The sequence below is a fragment of the Procambarus clarkii genome, chromosome 81 (genome assembly GCF_040958095.1).
Source record: "Procambarus clarkii isolate CNS0578487 chromosome 81, FALCON_Pclarkii_2.0, whole genome shotgun sequence".
Taxonomy (NCBI): Eukaryota; Metazoa; Arthropoda; class Malacostraca; order Decapoda; family Cambaridae; genus Procambarus; species Procambarus clarkii.
The window spans coordinates 25,562,074-25,577,772 of NC_091230.1; the positions used below are offsets into that span (position 1 = coordinate 25,562,074).

Genomic DNA, 15,699 nt, shown 5'->3' on the forward strand with positions numbered 1-15,699 from the left:
TCTAAAGGTACAATAACCATTTTTTAAATTGTAAGGGACAGTTTGCTATGCTTGTTGCGCACAAGGAAAAGTTTAGTATAATCTCAAGGGATGAGTAGATACAAAAAAAAAATGCGATGGCTTGCAAGATGCTGAGATGAAGATAATTCAGAGGCATCAATGAGCCCCACAAGACCATAGTGTATATGGGAACATGGGCGTTCTGAAAAAAAATGATAATCCGAAAGCCTCTGCTTCCACATATGTCGAAGCACCCCCCCTCCCCCCGTTCTCTTGATTTATTATTTTTAGAATACCAAAACCCAGCCTCTTAGCCTAACCAGAAACGTACGAACTCAAGCAACCCACCTAACCCATCGAGTCCGATTTATAGAAAACGTGAATATTTGCGAGCCATTACGATTTCTTAATAGGTTGAATGTGTAACGTTGGTTTCGATAACGTCAAAAACGCGACGTGTTAAATAGGACGTGTTGCTGAGAGCTTCAATGAAACGCGTTCTTCAGCGAAACGTTTCAGGATCAACAAAGTATTAAAATGAACTTTGGAGAGTTAATTTTTAAACTTAATTCTCAAGTGAAGAACATAAGAAATATCATGAAAATTCTTGCTAGTCTTTTCTGGTCATATTTAATAACATGTCTACAGGGAAGATTGTATTATTATATTGTTATATAAACATATATTGTTATATATATATAATATATATATAACAATGGCATGAGTCATTTATAGTGTTCTCATGACTATGTCATAATATTCATAAAAAGGTAATTACTGCTGCCATTGTGTTGTGGGATAGGCAGGCTAACTGAAACAAAGCCACATTGCATGCCCTTGGAAAGTTTGCTGAGGTGCAAAACATATTGGGCACATGTGCGCAGTGACGGAAATAAGGAATAGCCAGAGTTGAAGATTTTCTTTGTCCCCCATTATTACAAGATATCTTTGACTGGAATGAGCAATAAATCAAATTAATCCAACACCATATTAAGAGGTAACAGCAGAGGAGCGCGTATATCTTTGTTAATTTAATCTATGTAGTAGCCTCGTAACTACGAATCATTAATTAATTACAAATAAATTACATTTTAAAATACAAAATTAATTTTGCATTTTAAATTATCCATTTTGCTTGCTTAATAGAGGATTTTGAGCATTTAACAGTTGATAGGTTTTGAAAAGCATTTTAATATAGATCCTGCATGTTTTTTTTTTTTTAGTTTCAGTGAATTCAAAGGAACAATGTTTTTATAAATATCCAGCCGTCAAGAATTAGAATATTTTTAGGTACAAAAAGATCGCTAATTTAATTATCCGCCGAAAATGTGTGTATTTTTCAGTATTCACAGCATTTAAGAAGGCCGTGAGTCACGGAACTAATGTTCTGGTACAAAGCCTACCCATTGGTGTATTTTGTACTCTGGTTCCGTGGTGTAACAAAAAGCTGGTCGAAGACCGGGCCGCGGGGATGCTAAGCCCCGAAACCACCTCAAGATAACCTCAAGATGGTGTTCATAAACAGTCACATCTTTCACGCCGTAATCAGTTAAAAGCTCAAGCATTTGTAGTGGACATTTATTTAAATGAATTAATACTTCGTCTAACCATAAATTAACGAAGAATCATCAAACTGTATTAAATTCTCCTCGTATATCGTTTTTCCACCTTATTTATTTGAGGTTTGATAAGACCTTCAGAATTCTCGCTACCGCTACTTTATCAAGCTCTCAAGTTTTTCTTTTTTCAAAGGGGGGGGGGTTATCCTGAGGTTATCTTGAGAGGATTTCGGGGCTTTAGTGTCCCCGCGGCCCGGTCCTCGACCAGGCCTCCACCCCCAGGAAGCAGCCCGTGACAGCTGACTAACTCTCAGGTACCTATTTACTGATTAGTTTCTCGTCGGCGCTCGGGATTGAACCCGGGACCACAGGATCACGCGTCCAGTGTTCTCTGTCCGCTCAGCAATCGTTGGGTAAAATGAAAAGTTCCAATTATTTGTAATTGAAACATAAATGATTTGTTGACCAGACCACACACTAGAAGTTGAAGTCACAATCGACTTGAGAATGGTCCAGGACGGACCGAAACGTCGTCGTCCCTTCAACTTCTAGTGTGTGGTCTGGTCAACATACTTCAGCCACGTTATTGTGACTCATCGCCTGCATAAATGATTTGCATATACAAATTATCCATTTAATTGTGTACAATGTTAAGAATTGTTGAGGTGTAAAGGAGGAAGGTTGTGGGGGTGTTGGGAGGGTGATGTAGGCCCGTAGTGCGCGGGGCGGGCGGACATCCGTGTTTATCCCAGTATAAGCAAGCAAGGTACCTCGCCGCCGGCCAGACCATGGCCCCTTGTAATAACAAACTTGCAGATAACACAAGTGCCAGAGCAGGATATGACTGGCTTCTGCAGCGCTTCTTAATGCTTGATACTGCTATTGTTCCCACTTGCTCCTCTCACCTCAACTGTTACTCTTGCTACTGTTTGCTTCCCTCCTTACTATTTCTCTTCCTGTTCGTAATTCTAGTGCATGATTTCCTATTGTCTTTATTTATGTGCAGAGAACTCCGCCTGGAGAACACGTGAGCCACAGAGACATTAGAAAGAACTTTTTCAGTGTCAGAGTAGTTAGTAAATTGAATGCATTAGGCAGTGATGTGGTGGAGGCTGACTCTATACACATGTTTCAAATGTAGATATGACAGAGCCCAGTAGGCTCAGGAATCTGTACATCAGTTGATTGACAGTTGAGAAGCGGGACCAAAGAGCCAGAGCTCAACCCCCGCTAAACACAACTAGGTGAGTACGTTATTCATTGCCGTGGGAGGGAGAAGAAAATGTAAGGGAGATGAGGAAGCGATGCCAAACTGCAATACATGGAAGGTTGTCTCTCCCTTCCTCCCTGCCAAGCCGCGAGCTGTGTATTTGTCTTCGCAACTCCAGCTACACCTCACTTGTGTTTTCTCACTCCTGCCACCCTCACCTCTCCCCCCCCCCCACCCTACCACACCACGCCCTCACCTCCCCCCCCCCCCCACCACGCTACGCCCTCACCTCCCCCCCCACGCCCGCAAGGACTCGCTCCCCATGTAATTCACCTTCACTTCTGCTTGAAGAACCTCATGTGTATCCAATCCACTGCTGACTCATGGATCATGGATGCCCAACTACCCATGGATGCAAATTATATCTTGCTAATCCACCCCGCCTTCCAACCAGTCAGAAAGTCTTTCTATCCAACCTATCCTTCCTCAATCACAACGCTCCCTCCCCCCCCCCCTCCCCGTTGCCTACACTCCACCCCATCCACTACATCCTCTCACCCAAATTCTCTCTCTCCCCCCTGTCTTATATTATCTCCTCCCTCCACTAAAACCTCTTATCAAACCCAGTCTCTCTCTCTCTCCCTTCGTAATCCACCCTGGGATGGTGCCTCACCATCCCGTGTTTTTATTCCCTCTACGCTCCACAACCCTCGCTTGTTCTTCCCTTGATGTTGTTAGTTATTTTGCCTGTGACGTGTCCCAAGCTCGTGCCCCGTCCTCCACTGTCTCCTTCCGTCCTCCCTGGCTTCCAGTGGCTTCCAGTGGCCTCCCTGGCCTCCCTGGCTTCCACTCACTTGTCCTGGACCATCTCTGCTAGTCCACGCTGTCCTCCACCATCCCCCCAACACTCCACCACACATGTCAAGAATGATCTGCGGTGCAAGGTTGCATGTATGCAGCTGTGGTGAACACTGTAGTGTTCCACTCGCCCCCCACCCCGTGCCGTCCGTCCTGTCTCCTCATACTGTCAGCCGGGAGATACTTCCTTCCTATGGTTGAGGGAGATGGAAGAGGGGAGTGGGAAAGGGAGCGAGTGGCAGTGCATAGGCAGGCGAGGGTGTGCAGCAGGAAAGTGAGAGAGAGGGAGTCAGGGTTGTTGTTGTTAAAGATTTAGCTACTCAGGACGAAGTGTCCATGTAGCACAGGCTATGGTGAGCCCGTAAAGGGGGGTCAGGGATTGGGACGATGAGGCCAAGAGACAGTGAGTGGGATGATGAGGGGGAGAGATGGATACACACTCCCTCATCCAGTCAAACATCTCACTCTTGTCACACTGTCACCTCACCACCCACTAATGACGCACACCTCCTCACTCTTAATGACTTAAGACACTTTACAAAGACTGACTGTGTGTAAATTAAGTCTTTGAAAATGTAATAAGCCATTACGAAACGCGTTCAGGCGTCAGACCATAAATAAAAATGAATTTTGGTGAATTGATATTTCCATTACCACCAACAGTGAAGAAAAACATAAGAAATATTGAGAAAATTCGTGTTAGAATTATTAATCTTACCTTTTCGGTCATATTCAACAACATATGTTTACAAGAAAGACTGCTACCAAAATATACTAATATTATATATATATATATATATATATATATATATATATATATATATATATATATATATATATATATATATATATATATATATATATATATATCCCGCAAGAGCCGCACACGTACAGGAGTGGAAGCTGGAAGCCTGGGTTCTGAGATATGTAGGAACATATTTTTTAAGAGGTAGTGTGATAAACAGGTGAAACGAGACTAGGCTGATAAGCCACCTACATTCACAGCTTCAAGAGCAGCATCATGTACGACCGTCACACACACACACACACACACACACACACACACACACACACACACACACACACACACACACACACACACACACACACACGGTCCTTGGACCTATACTGTTTCTGGTATATGTAAATGATCTTCCAGAGGGTATAGAATCGTTTCTCTCAATGTTTGCCGATGATGCAAAAATTATGAGGAGGATTGAAACTGAGGACGATAGTAGGAGGCTACAAGATGACCTAGACAGACTGAGTGAATGGTCCAACAAATGGCTGCTGAAGTTCAACCCGAGTAAATGCAAAGTAATGAAACTAGGCAGTGGAAATAGGAGGCCAAACACAGGATACAGAATAGGAGATGAAGTACTTAATGAAACGAAGAGAGAGAAAGATCTAGGAGTTGATATCACACCAAACCTGTCTCCTGAAGCCCACATAAAAAGAATAACGTCTGCGCCATATGCGAGGCTGGCTAACATCAGAACAGCCTTCAGGAACCTGTGTAAGGAATCATTCAGAATCTTGTACACCACATATGTAAGACCAATCCTGGAGTATGCGGCCCCAGCATGGAGCCCGTACCTTGTCAAGCACAAGACGAAGCTGGAAAAAGTCCAAAGGTATGCCACTAGACTAGTCCCAGAACTAAGAGGCATGAGTTACGAGGAAAGGCTGCGGGAAATGCACCTTACGACACTGGAAGACAGAAGAGTAAGGGGAGACATGATCACAACCTACAAAATCCTCAGAGGAATCGACTGGGTAAACAAGGATAAACTATTCAACACTGGTGGGACGCGAACAAGGGGACACAGGTGGAAACTGAGTACCCACATGAGCCACAGAGACGTTAGAAGGAACTTTTTCAGTGTCAGAGTAGTTAACGGATGGAATGCATTAGGCAGTGATGTGGTGGAGGCTGACTCCATACACAGTTTTAAATGTAGATATGATAGAGCCCAGTAGGCTCAGGAATCTGTACACCAGTTGATTGACAGTTGAGAGGCGGGACCAAAGAGCCAAAGCTCAACCCCCGCAAGCACAAATAGGTGAGTACACACATACACAGCACTATTACAAGCAAGAGTTAAACACAGACAGGACGAGACCCGGGGCGAGCGAGAGAGGGAGGCAGCAACCAGGAGATGTTTTACGGCCGATGGTGCACTACCGCCGCTGCCTCTCACTTCCTCTCACCCCTCCCTTCAATCTCCCCTCCCTTCCTCTCCCCCCCCCCCCTCCCTCTGTGCCGTCTCCCCGCCACATTACCTGGCAAGCACTTTCTCGTTGGCTAAATAGAAATGGATTTCGAGGAAGTGTGTTTTAGGGGGGGCGGGATGAGGCATGCCTGAGAACTCTGTTGCAGTAAGTGGCAGCAATGAGGAGAAAGTGACAGTACAATGGTCGCTGCCTCGAGCACGACTTGTCTCATGACAAGGCCTCTTAGAGATGCATTTATTACTCACTTGAGAGGCAGTACCATCTGCATGAAGGTTGGGGGGGGATGACCCAGGCAGGAAGCCTAGGATTATAGCAGATCTGGGGGTGATCTAAGTGTGAACTTAGCACTTGAGAAGCTTGTTATGAGTGCGTTTGGTGATGAGTGCGGCCGCCTGTGGTTTAAGCTGTGAGGAATGGGGTAGCAGGGGGAAAGCGCCAAGTCATTACGACTGTTATAGCACTGGGAAGGGGTCAGGATTAGAATTTGGGACGGGGGGAAGGAATGGTGCTCAACCACTTGGACGGTCGGGGGATTGAACGCCGACCTGCAAGAAGTGAGACCATCGCTCTACCGTCCAGCCTAAGTGATTGGGCATTAAGCAGTGAGGACATCGGGTTATAAACGCTCTCAAGCACTGAGAGGTCCACTTGCCCACCTCCTCAGGTATTCCCCTTTTTTCACTCTCAGTAATAATTATCAATTGAGACGCGACGACGCTATAGCATTTGGAAGGTATATGTAGTCAGACGAAGAGCTGGGTTATGGGGGTCTGTGTTAGAAAACGGTTCCCCATTATTTAGACCATCACGGATCAAACACACACACACACACACACACACACACACACACACACACACACACACACACACACACACACAAGGGGCACACGCACAAGGGGACACAGGTGGAAACTGAGCGCCCAAATGAGCCACAGAGATATTAGAAAGAACTTTTTTAGTGTCAGAGTGGTTGACAAATGGAATGCATTAGGAAATGAGGTGGTGGAGGCTGATTCCATACACAGTTTCAAGTGTAGATATGATAGAGCCCAGTAGGCTCAGGAACCTGTACACCAGTTGATTGACAGTTGAGAGGCGGGACCAAAGAGCCAGAGCTCAACCCCCGCAAGCACAACTAGTCGAGTACACACACACACACACCAGCAGCACCAGCAGCACCAGCAGCAGCAGCACCACCACCACCACCACCAGCAGCAGCAGGCGTCACCAGCGTGGGAGCCCCCCAAACAACAGTGGGCGTGAGAGAGAGACTAAGTGAGAGGTTGATTCATGGGTGGTGACGCCACCATACGGTTGTTTATACCTCTTCTTGTCCCTCTTTTGTACCGGACCAGAGCCACAGGAAGTGAGGAAGCCAGCGCTCCTTTGTTGTGGCTAAGGATGGACTTATCATGGAGGCTTCTTGGAGGTCAGGAAACCCAGTCATCGTCACAATGTGTGGCGTCCTTACCCTCCTCTCGTGTAGTGTCACCTGCCTCTGCTCAAGGTTATCTTGAGGTTATCTTGGGATGATTTTGGGGCTTTTCAGTGTCCCCGCGGCCCGGTCTTCGACCAGGCCTCCACCCTCAGGAAGCAGCCCGTGACAGCTGACTAACACCCAGGTACCTATTTTACTGCTAGGTAACAGGGGCATAGGGTGAAAGAAACTCTGCCCATTGTTTCTCGCCGGCGCCCGGGATCGAACCCGGGACCACAGGATCACAAGTCCAGCGTGCTGTCCGCTCGGCCGACCGGCTCCCACGCTCTCTCACGCTCTACACAACACCCTCTCCAGGGTCTAGAGGGCTGGTCCAGGCACGGGTGCACACAAGGTGATCATCTTGAAGTTATCTTGAGATGATTTCGGGGCTTAGCGTCCCCGCGGCCCGGTCCTCGACCAGGCCTCCTTTTTGTTACACACCCCCAGGAAGCAGCCCGTAGCAGCTGTCTAACTCCCAGGTATCTATTCACTGCTAGGTGAAACAGAGGCACCAGGGTGAAAGCAACTCTGCCCATTTGTTACCGCTTACACCGGGGATCGAACCGGGAACCTTAGGACTACAAATCCCGAGTGCTGTCCACTCAGCTATCAGGCCTCCTGATAGCTGAGAATCTTTGCCATCATTGTAATAGACATTTCTGTCAGACTTTGGGTTATACATGTCGTTGTTGTTGTTGTTTTAGATTTAGCTACTCAGGACGAAGTATCCATGTAGCACGGTCTATGGCGAGCCCGTTATATATATATATATATATATATATATATATATATATATATATATATATATATATATATATATATGCTTGTAGTGAACTTGTTGCTCTTGTACTCTAAGCTTAGTCACCTGCTATGTACAGGACACTGCTATAGTCTGCTGTCCTTGTGACCCTGTGGTCCCGGGTTCGATCCCAGGCGCCGGCGAGAAACGATGGGCAGAGTTTCTTTCACCCTATGCCCCTGTTACCTAGCAGTAAAATAGGTACCTGGGTGCTAGTCAGCTGTCACTTGCTGCTTCCTAGGGGTGGAGGTCTGGTCGAGGACCGGGCCGCGGGGACACTAAAGCCCCGAAATCATCTCAAGATAACCTCAAGAAGAAGATGGCGTACGCCACACTCTCACAGGGTTAAATATTGTGGGACTTGCCAGTAATTGGCACATCCGGCACCACTCCTGTGCCAGGTAAGCTACGGGCTCACCATAGCCCGTGCTACTTGTCCCGCTCCTGTGCCAGGTAAGTTACGGGCTCACCATAGCCCGTGCTACTTGGAACTTGTTCAGAGTAGCTGAATCTATAACAACACCAACAACAACAACAGTAATTGGCTGGGTGATGGGACTATTAACTACGGTGTTGGCTGGGGCGGATCTCAATAAGCCTAAGAGGCTTCCTGACTCTAACAATGGCAACTATATGACAGCTGCCACAGTTTTTTGTTTTGTTTTCCTGCTGTAATAATTGTCCTGTGACGTAGTTGGTCATCTGGTTGCTGCGTGGCATTACAAAAGTTCTCCAAAGGTACATTTATCTATATGAGTAGTGCTTCTGCTCTATTGCTTCTGCTTATATCTCCCTCCTCACAATCTGGTATATATCGGGGAACAATTTGGGTCTCCACTGTTACCTAGCAGTAAATAGGTACCTGGGAGTTAGTCAGCTGTCACGGGCTGCTTCCTGGGGGTGGAGGCCTGGTCAAGGACCGGGCCGCGGGGACACTAAAAGCTCCGAAATCATCTCAAGATAACCTATAACCTCCACTATGATACCTGCTTGATGGGGTTCTGGGAGTTCTTCTAGGCCTGGACGAGGACTGGGCCGCGGGGACACTAAAGCCCCGAAATCATCTCAAGATAACTCCCCAAGCCCGGCCTGAGGCCAGGCTCGTCTTTGTGAGAGTTTGGTCCACCAGGCTGTTGCTTGGAGCGGCCCGCAGGCCCACATACCCACCACAGCCCGGCTGATCCGGAACTTCTCTTAGAAAACAGTCCAGTTTTCTCTTGAAGATGTCCACGGTTGTTCCGGCAATGGTGGCATATCAGCCTCCCTGACAGTGATCACCTCCCTACAGTGATCTGCACAGTATAGTGCAGATCACTGTAGGGAGAGGGGGGGGAGGGGAGGGGAGGGGGGGAGAGTAGAGCAGCGGGTGAGTTGTGACACCACTAATCCTGCCACTATTGTGATGAATGCGGGAGTGCCAGATGGTGGAGAGGCGGCACCAGCTGCCTTGAGGAGTCTGCTGCTCGCCCAACAGCGTCGCCACGACCCCTCCTCCACACCCACATTGACAACATCTTTATTTTTGTTAGCAGTTGAGCGCGCATTTGTCGTAATTAAGGCGGTGGTTAAGACGGCTGTGGCTCACTGTGGGTAAGTTGTCTGTCTTGCTCTCACCTCTCTGTCTCACTACGGGCAACCCAGCATGACAGACGCTTTTAATCTCAAGTGTATGAGGCACCTGGCACTCACTGAGGCACCTGGCAGGGCAGTGACATCAGTGCCACTGATGTCACCGGTGTAATGACTGTGCTTGTTGGTTTGCTGCTGTGACGACCTGCCGACTGGGTCTACGGTGCACAGTACACGGTAACAACCATTAAACAATAACACTGTAGCCGCAGTCATCCAGGAGTACATGTGTGGGCTGGTTAGTATGTGTTGACGACTTGTGTCTAGGGGCTACGAGCGCCCTCCTTGTGTCTAGGGGCTACGAGCGCCCTCCTTGTGTCTAGGGGCTACGAGCGCCCTCCTTGTGTCTAGGGGCTACGAGCGCCCTCCTTGTGTCTAGGGGCTACGAGCACCCTCCTTGTGTCTAGGGCTACGAACACCCTCCTTGTGTCCAGGGCTACGAGCACCCTCCTTGTGTCTAGGGCTACGAACACCCTCCTTGTGTCTAGGGCTACGAACACCCTCCTTGTGTCTAGGGCTACGAACACCCTCCTTGTATCTAGGGGCTACGAGCACCCTCCTTGTGTCTAGGGCTACGAACACCCTCCTTGTGTCTAGGGGCTACGAGCACCCTCCTTGTGTCTAGGGGCTACGAACACCCTCCTTGTGTCTAGGGGCTACGAACACCCTCCTTGTGTCTAGGGCTACGAACACCCTCCTTGTGTCCAGGGCTACGAACACCCTCCTTGTGTCTAGGGCTACGAACACCCTCCTTGTGTCTAGGGCTACGAACACCCTCCTTGTGTCTAGGGCTACGAACACCCTCTTTGTGTCTAGGGCTACGAGCGCCCTCCTTGTGTCTAGGGGCTACGAGCACCCTCCTTGTGTCTAGGGGCTACGAACACCCTCCTTGTGTCTAGGGCTACGAACACCCTCCTTGTGTCTAGGGGCTACGAACACCCTCCTTGTGTCTAGGGCTACGAACACCCTCCTTGTGTCCAGGGCTACGAGCACCCTCCTTGTGTCTAGGGGCTACGAACACCCTCCTTGTGTCCAGGGCTACGAGCACCCTCCTTGTGTCTAGGGGCTACGAGCACCCTCCTTGTGTCTAGGGCTACGAACACCCTCCTTGTGTCTAGGGGCTACGAACACCCTCCTTGTGTCTAGGGCTACGAACACCCTCCTTGTGTCCAGGGCTACGAGCACCCTCCTTGTGTCTAGGGGCTACGAACACCCTCCTTGTGTCCAGGGCTACGAGCTCCCTCCTTGTGTCTAGGGGCTACGAGCACCCTCCTTGTGTCCAGGGCTACGAGCACCCTCCTTGTGTCTAGGGGCTACGAGCACCCTCCTTGTGTCCAGGGCTACGAGCACCCTCCTTGTGTCTAGGGGCTACGAGCACCCTCCTTGTGTCTAGGGGCTACGAGCACCCTCCTTGTGTCTAGGGGCTACGAGCACCCTCCTTGTGTCTAGGGGCTACGAGCACCCTCCTTGTGTCTAGGGGCTACGAGCACCCTCCTTGTGTCTAGGGGCTACGAGCACCCTCCTTGTGTCTAGGGGCTACGAGCACCCTCCTTGTGTCTAGGGGCTACGAGCACCCTCCTTGTGTCTAGGGGCTACGAACACCCTCCTTGTGGGCAGACGCGCGCGGACCCCCACAACCCCTCGCCCGTGGGGGGACTAACACAGGTCTATAGCAAGTCTGTGAGACCCGCAGAGATGTGTAGCAAGTATTCACACTCTCACGCTCAAGTCGGGACAGCTGTTGGCTCGTGGCCATGGCGCGTGGCAAATTTGAATGAATTCGCACCTCATGTGAAGTGGGAGGGAGGGAGGGCCCTCGCCCCGTGAGTGTGTGGCTCAGTGAATGGTATCTTTACGCTTACTCTCTCTCTCTCCCCACCCGCCCACTCCCAGTATCTTAGATATCCAGGTTAGTGAGCTTGTCTTCACACTTCGGAGATGTCAGTATGACAGACTGAAGGGTTAGTTACTTCTTGATCGGTATATAGCCTACAGATCTAGTTTAAAAATTGATCACTTTGCATATATTGAATTATTTGTAACGTGATCTAATTTTTTGATTTGTTTGAATTTTGCGTTTTGAATTAGCGTGACTGTGGGGGAGGTAAACACTGTGATTAACTGACGCCAGCAATCGCCTGAATCACTGGACAATCAACTTATCATAACAATGGTACAGACAGCCTTGGGTGGAGGACTTAACCTGCCAACTTGTACCGCAGGTACCCAGGCTTGGCCCAGGCTTGGCCCAGGCTTGGCCCAGGCTTGGCCCAGGCTTGGCCCAGGCTTGGCCCCAGGCTTGGCCCCAGGCTTGGCCCAGGCTTGGCCCCAGGCTTGGCCCAGGCTTGCATATTCAGCTGCACGACGCTCTCCAGTAGTGGAGGTGATCACGTTGCTCTCCTCTAATGCATTAACCGGTGTGTGTGTGGCCGAGTTACTCCACTTTGGCCCACAAGACAAGGATGCGGGGATGGAGAGAGGTTCCCCCAATTGACTCAAGACAAGGGTCAGGCATAATTTGAGGTTGGCGGCCGTCAGTAAGGGGTCACGCTAGAGATGTTGTCATGGGTCACATTATGCATACAGAGGGAGATGGGACCATTGGTGAAAGAGGGTCATATTTGAAGTGGTCACAGGCAAGAGTGAGAGGTAGATCGCAGGCAATAAAGATGAAAGATGAAAGGGTGGGCAGAAATATGGCCGGGCAGCGTTGAGGGGCAGACATATGGCCGGGCAGCGTTGAGGGGCAGACATATGGCCAGGCAGCGTTGATGGGGCAGACATATGGCCAGGCAGCGTTGAGGGGCAGACATATGGCCGGGCAGCGTTGAGGGGCAGACATATGGCCAGGCAGCGTTGAGGGGCAGACATATGGCCAGGCAGCGTTGAGGGGCAGACATATGGCCAGGCAGCGTTGAGGGGCAGACATATGGCCAGGCAGCGTTGAGGGGCAGACATATGGCCAGGCAGCGTTGAGGGGGCAGACATATGGCCAGGCAGCGTTGAGGGGCAGACATATGGCCAGGCAGCGTTGATGGGGCAGACATATGGCCAGGCAGCGTTGAGGGGCAGACATATGGCCGGGCAGCGTTGAGGGGCAGACATATGGCCAGGCAGCGTTGAGGGGCAGACATATGGCCAGGCAGCGTTGAGGGGCAGACATATGGCCAGGCAGCGTTGAGGGGCAGACATATGGCCAGGCAGCGTTGAGGGGCAGACATATGGCCAGGCAGCGTTGAGGGGCAGACATATGGCCAGGCAGCGTTGAGGGGGCAGACATATGGCCAGGCAGCGTTGAGGGGCAGACATATGGCCAGGCAGCGTTGAGGGGCAGACATATGGCCAGGCAGCGTTGAGGGGCAGACATATGGCCAGGCAGCGTTGAGGGGGCAGACATATGGCCGGGCAGCGTTGAGGGGCAGACATATGGCCAGGCAGCGTTGAGGGGCAGACATATGGCCAGGCAGCGTTGAGGGGCAGACATATGGCCAGGCAGCGTTGAGGGGCAGACATATGGCCAGGCAGCGTTGAGGGGGCAGACATATGGCCAGGCAGCGTTGAGGGGCAGACATATGGCCGGGCAGCGTTGAGGGGCAGACATATGGCCAGGCAGCGTTGAGGGGGCAGACATATGGCCGGGCAGCGTTGAGGGGCAGACATATGGCCAGGCAGCGTTGAGGGGCAGACATATGGCCAGGCAGCGTTGAGGGGCAGACATATGGCCGGGCAGCGTTGAGGGGCAGACATATGGCCAGGCAGCGTTGAGGGGGCAGACATATGGCCAGGCAGCGTTGAGGGGCAGACATATGGCCAGGCAGCGTTGAGGGGGCAGACATATGGCCGGGCAGCGTTGAGGGGGCAGACATATGGCCAGGCAGCGTTGAGGGGCAGACATATGGCCAGGCAGCGTTGAGGGGGCAGACATATGGCCGGGCAGCGTTGAGGGGGCAGACATATGGCCGGGCAGCGTTGAGGGGGCAGACATATGGCCAGGCAGCGTTGAGGGGCAGACATATGGCCGGGCAGCGTTGAGGGGGCAGACATATGGCCGGGCAGCGTTGAGGGGGCAGACATATGGCCGGGCAGCTTTGAGGGGGCAGACATATGGCCGGGCAGCGTTGAGGGGCAGACATATGGCCGGGCAGCGTTGAGGGGGCAGACATATGGCCGGGCAGCGTTGAGGGGGCAGACATATGGCCGGGCAGCGTTGAGGGGGCAGACATATGGCCGGGCAGCGTTGAGGGGGCAGACATATGGCCGGGCAGCGTTGAGGGGGTGTTGCTTGCAGTCACCAGGCCGTCGGGGTGAGTCACCAACAGGCAGCCTCTCACGGATCTCATTCCCCTCTCCCGGACGCCCTCTTCTCTCTCACTGTTTCTCTCTTTCTCTCACATGTACATCTTTATTTTCTCTCTCTCTCTCTCTCTCTCTCTCTCTCTCTCTCTCTCTCTCTCTCTCTCTCTCTCTCTCTCTCTCTCTCTCTCTCTCTCTCTCTCTCTCTCTCTCTCTCTCTCTCTCCTTCATCACCTTGTGGTACTCAACCTGCTAAGTTAATGTGTGATATCTTCAATCTATTTTTTCCATCTCTTGAGGTTATCTTGAGATGATTTCGGGGCTTTAGTGTCCCCGCGGCCCGGTCCTCGACCAGGCCTCCACCCCCAGGAAGCAGCCCGTGACAGCTGACTAACACCCAGGTACTTATTTTACTGCTAGGTAACAGGGGGCATAGGGTGAAAGAAACTCTGCCCAGTGTTTCTCGCCGGCGCCTGGGATCGAACCCGGGACCACAGGATCACAAGTCCAGCGTGCTGTCCGCTCGGCCGACCGGCTCCCTCGCTCTATTTCATAAAAATTACTTAAAAATTAACGAAATTACTTACCGTTTTGCCAGGGTAGGATAGTGACTTAGGAATGTGCCAGGGTAGGATAGTGACTTAGGAATGTGCCAGGGTAGGATAGTGACTTAGGAATGTGCCAGGGTAGGATAGTGACTTAGGAATGTGCCAGGGTAGGATAGTGACTTAGGAATGTGCCACGGTAGGATAGTGACTTAGGAATGTGCCAGGGTAGAATAGTGACTTAGGAATGTGCCAGGGTAGGATAGTGACTTAGGAATGTGCCAGGGTAGGATAGTGACTTAGGAATGTGCCACGGTAGGATAGTGACTTAGGAATGTGCCAGGGTAGGATAGTGACTTAGGAATGTGCCACGGTAGGATAGTGACTTAGGAATGTGCCAGGGTAGAATAGTGACTTAGGAATGTGCCAGGGTAGGATAGTGACTTAGGAATGTGCCAGGGTAGAATAGTGACTTAGGAATGTGCCAGGGTAGAATAGTGACTTAGGAATGTGCCAGGGTAGAATAGTGACTTAGGAATGTGCCAGGGTAGAATAGTGACTTAGGAATGTGCCAGGGTAGAATAGTGACTTAGGAATGTGCCAGGGTAGGATAGTGACTTAGGAATGTGCCAGGGTAAGATAGTGACTTAGGAATGTGCCACGGTAGGATAGTGACTTAGGAATGTGCCAGGGTAGAATAGTGACTTAGGAATGTGCCACGGTAGGATAGTGACTTAGGAATGTGCCACGGTAGGATAGTGACTTAGGAATGTGCCACGGTAGGATAGTGACTTAGGAATGTGCCACGGTAGGATAGTGACTTAGGAATGTGCTAGGGTAGGTGACTGGAAGCTGTGGCGAATATCATAATTTTGATTAAATATATTCTTGTTAAATTCCCATCTTTATATTTCACTAGTTTCCCCCTCCATCTCTCGTGTGAGTCATCAAGGATGTTAAACCTGCTTGTGTGAACCTCACAAATTCCCCAGTGTTAAATTGGTTAACATAACTGTTAGAAACTGATTACATCAAAAGAAGAAATCTCTGAGTAATAATTCAAGTTAACAGGACGCGGCATGAACCACTGG

General features: G+C 50.2%; 1 protein-coding gene across 2 annotated transcripts in view; it reads right to left on the bottom strand.

The window, feature by feature from the left end:
• The window catches only part of LOC123773194 (uncharacterized), a 57,782-nt gene that overhangs the window by 21,351 nt on the left and 20,732 nt on the right, over positions 1-15,699 (bottom strand). Inside the window, exon 1 of one of the 2 annotated variants that reach the window (XM_069315465.1) lies at positions 7,024-7,150. The exons of the other annotated variant lie outside the window; for it this stretch is intronic. The gene's annotated coding sequence lies outside the window, so the exon portion shown is untranslated. Of the gene's footprint in view, positions 1-7,023; positions 7,151-15,699 lie in introns of those variants that run through there. 2 annotated transcript variants of the gene reach the window in all.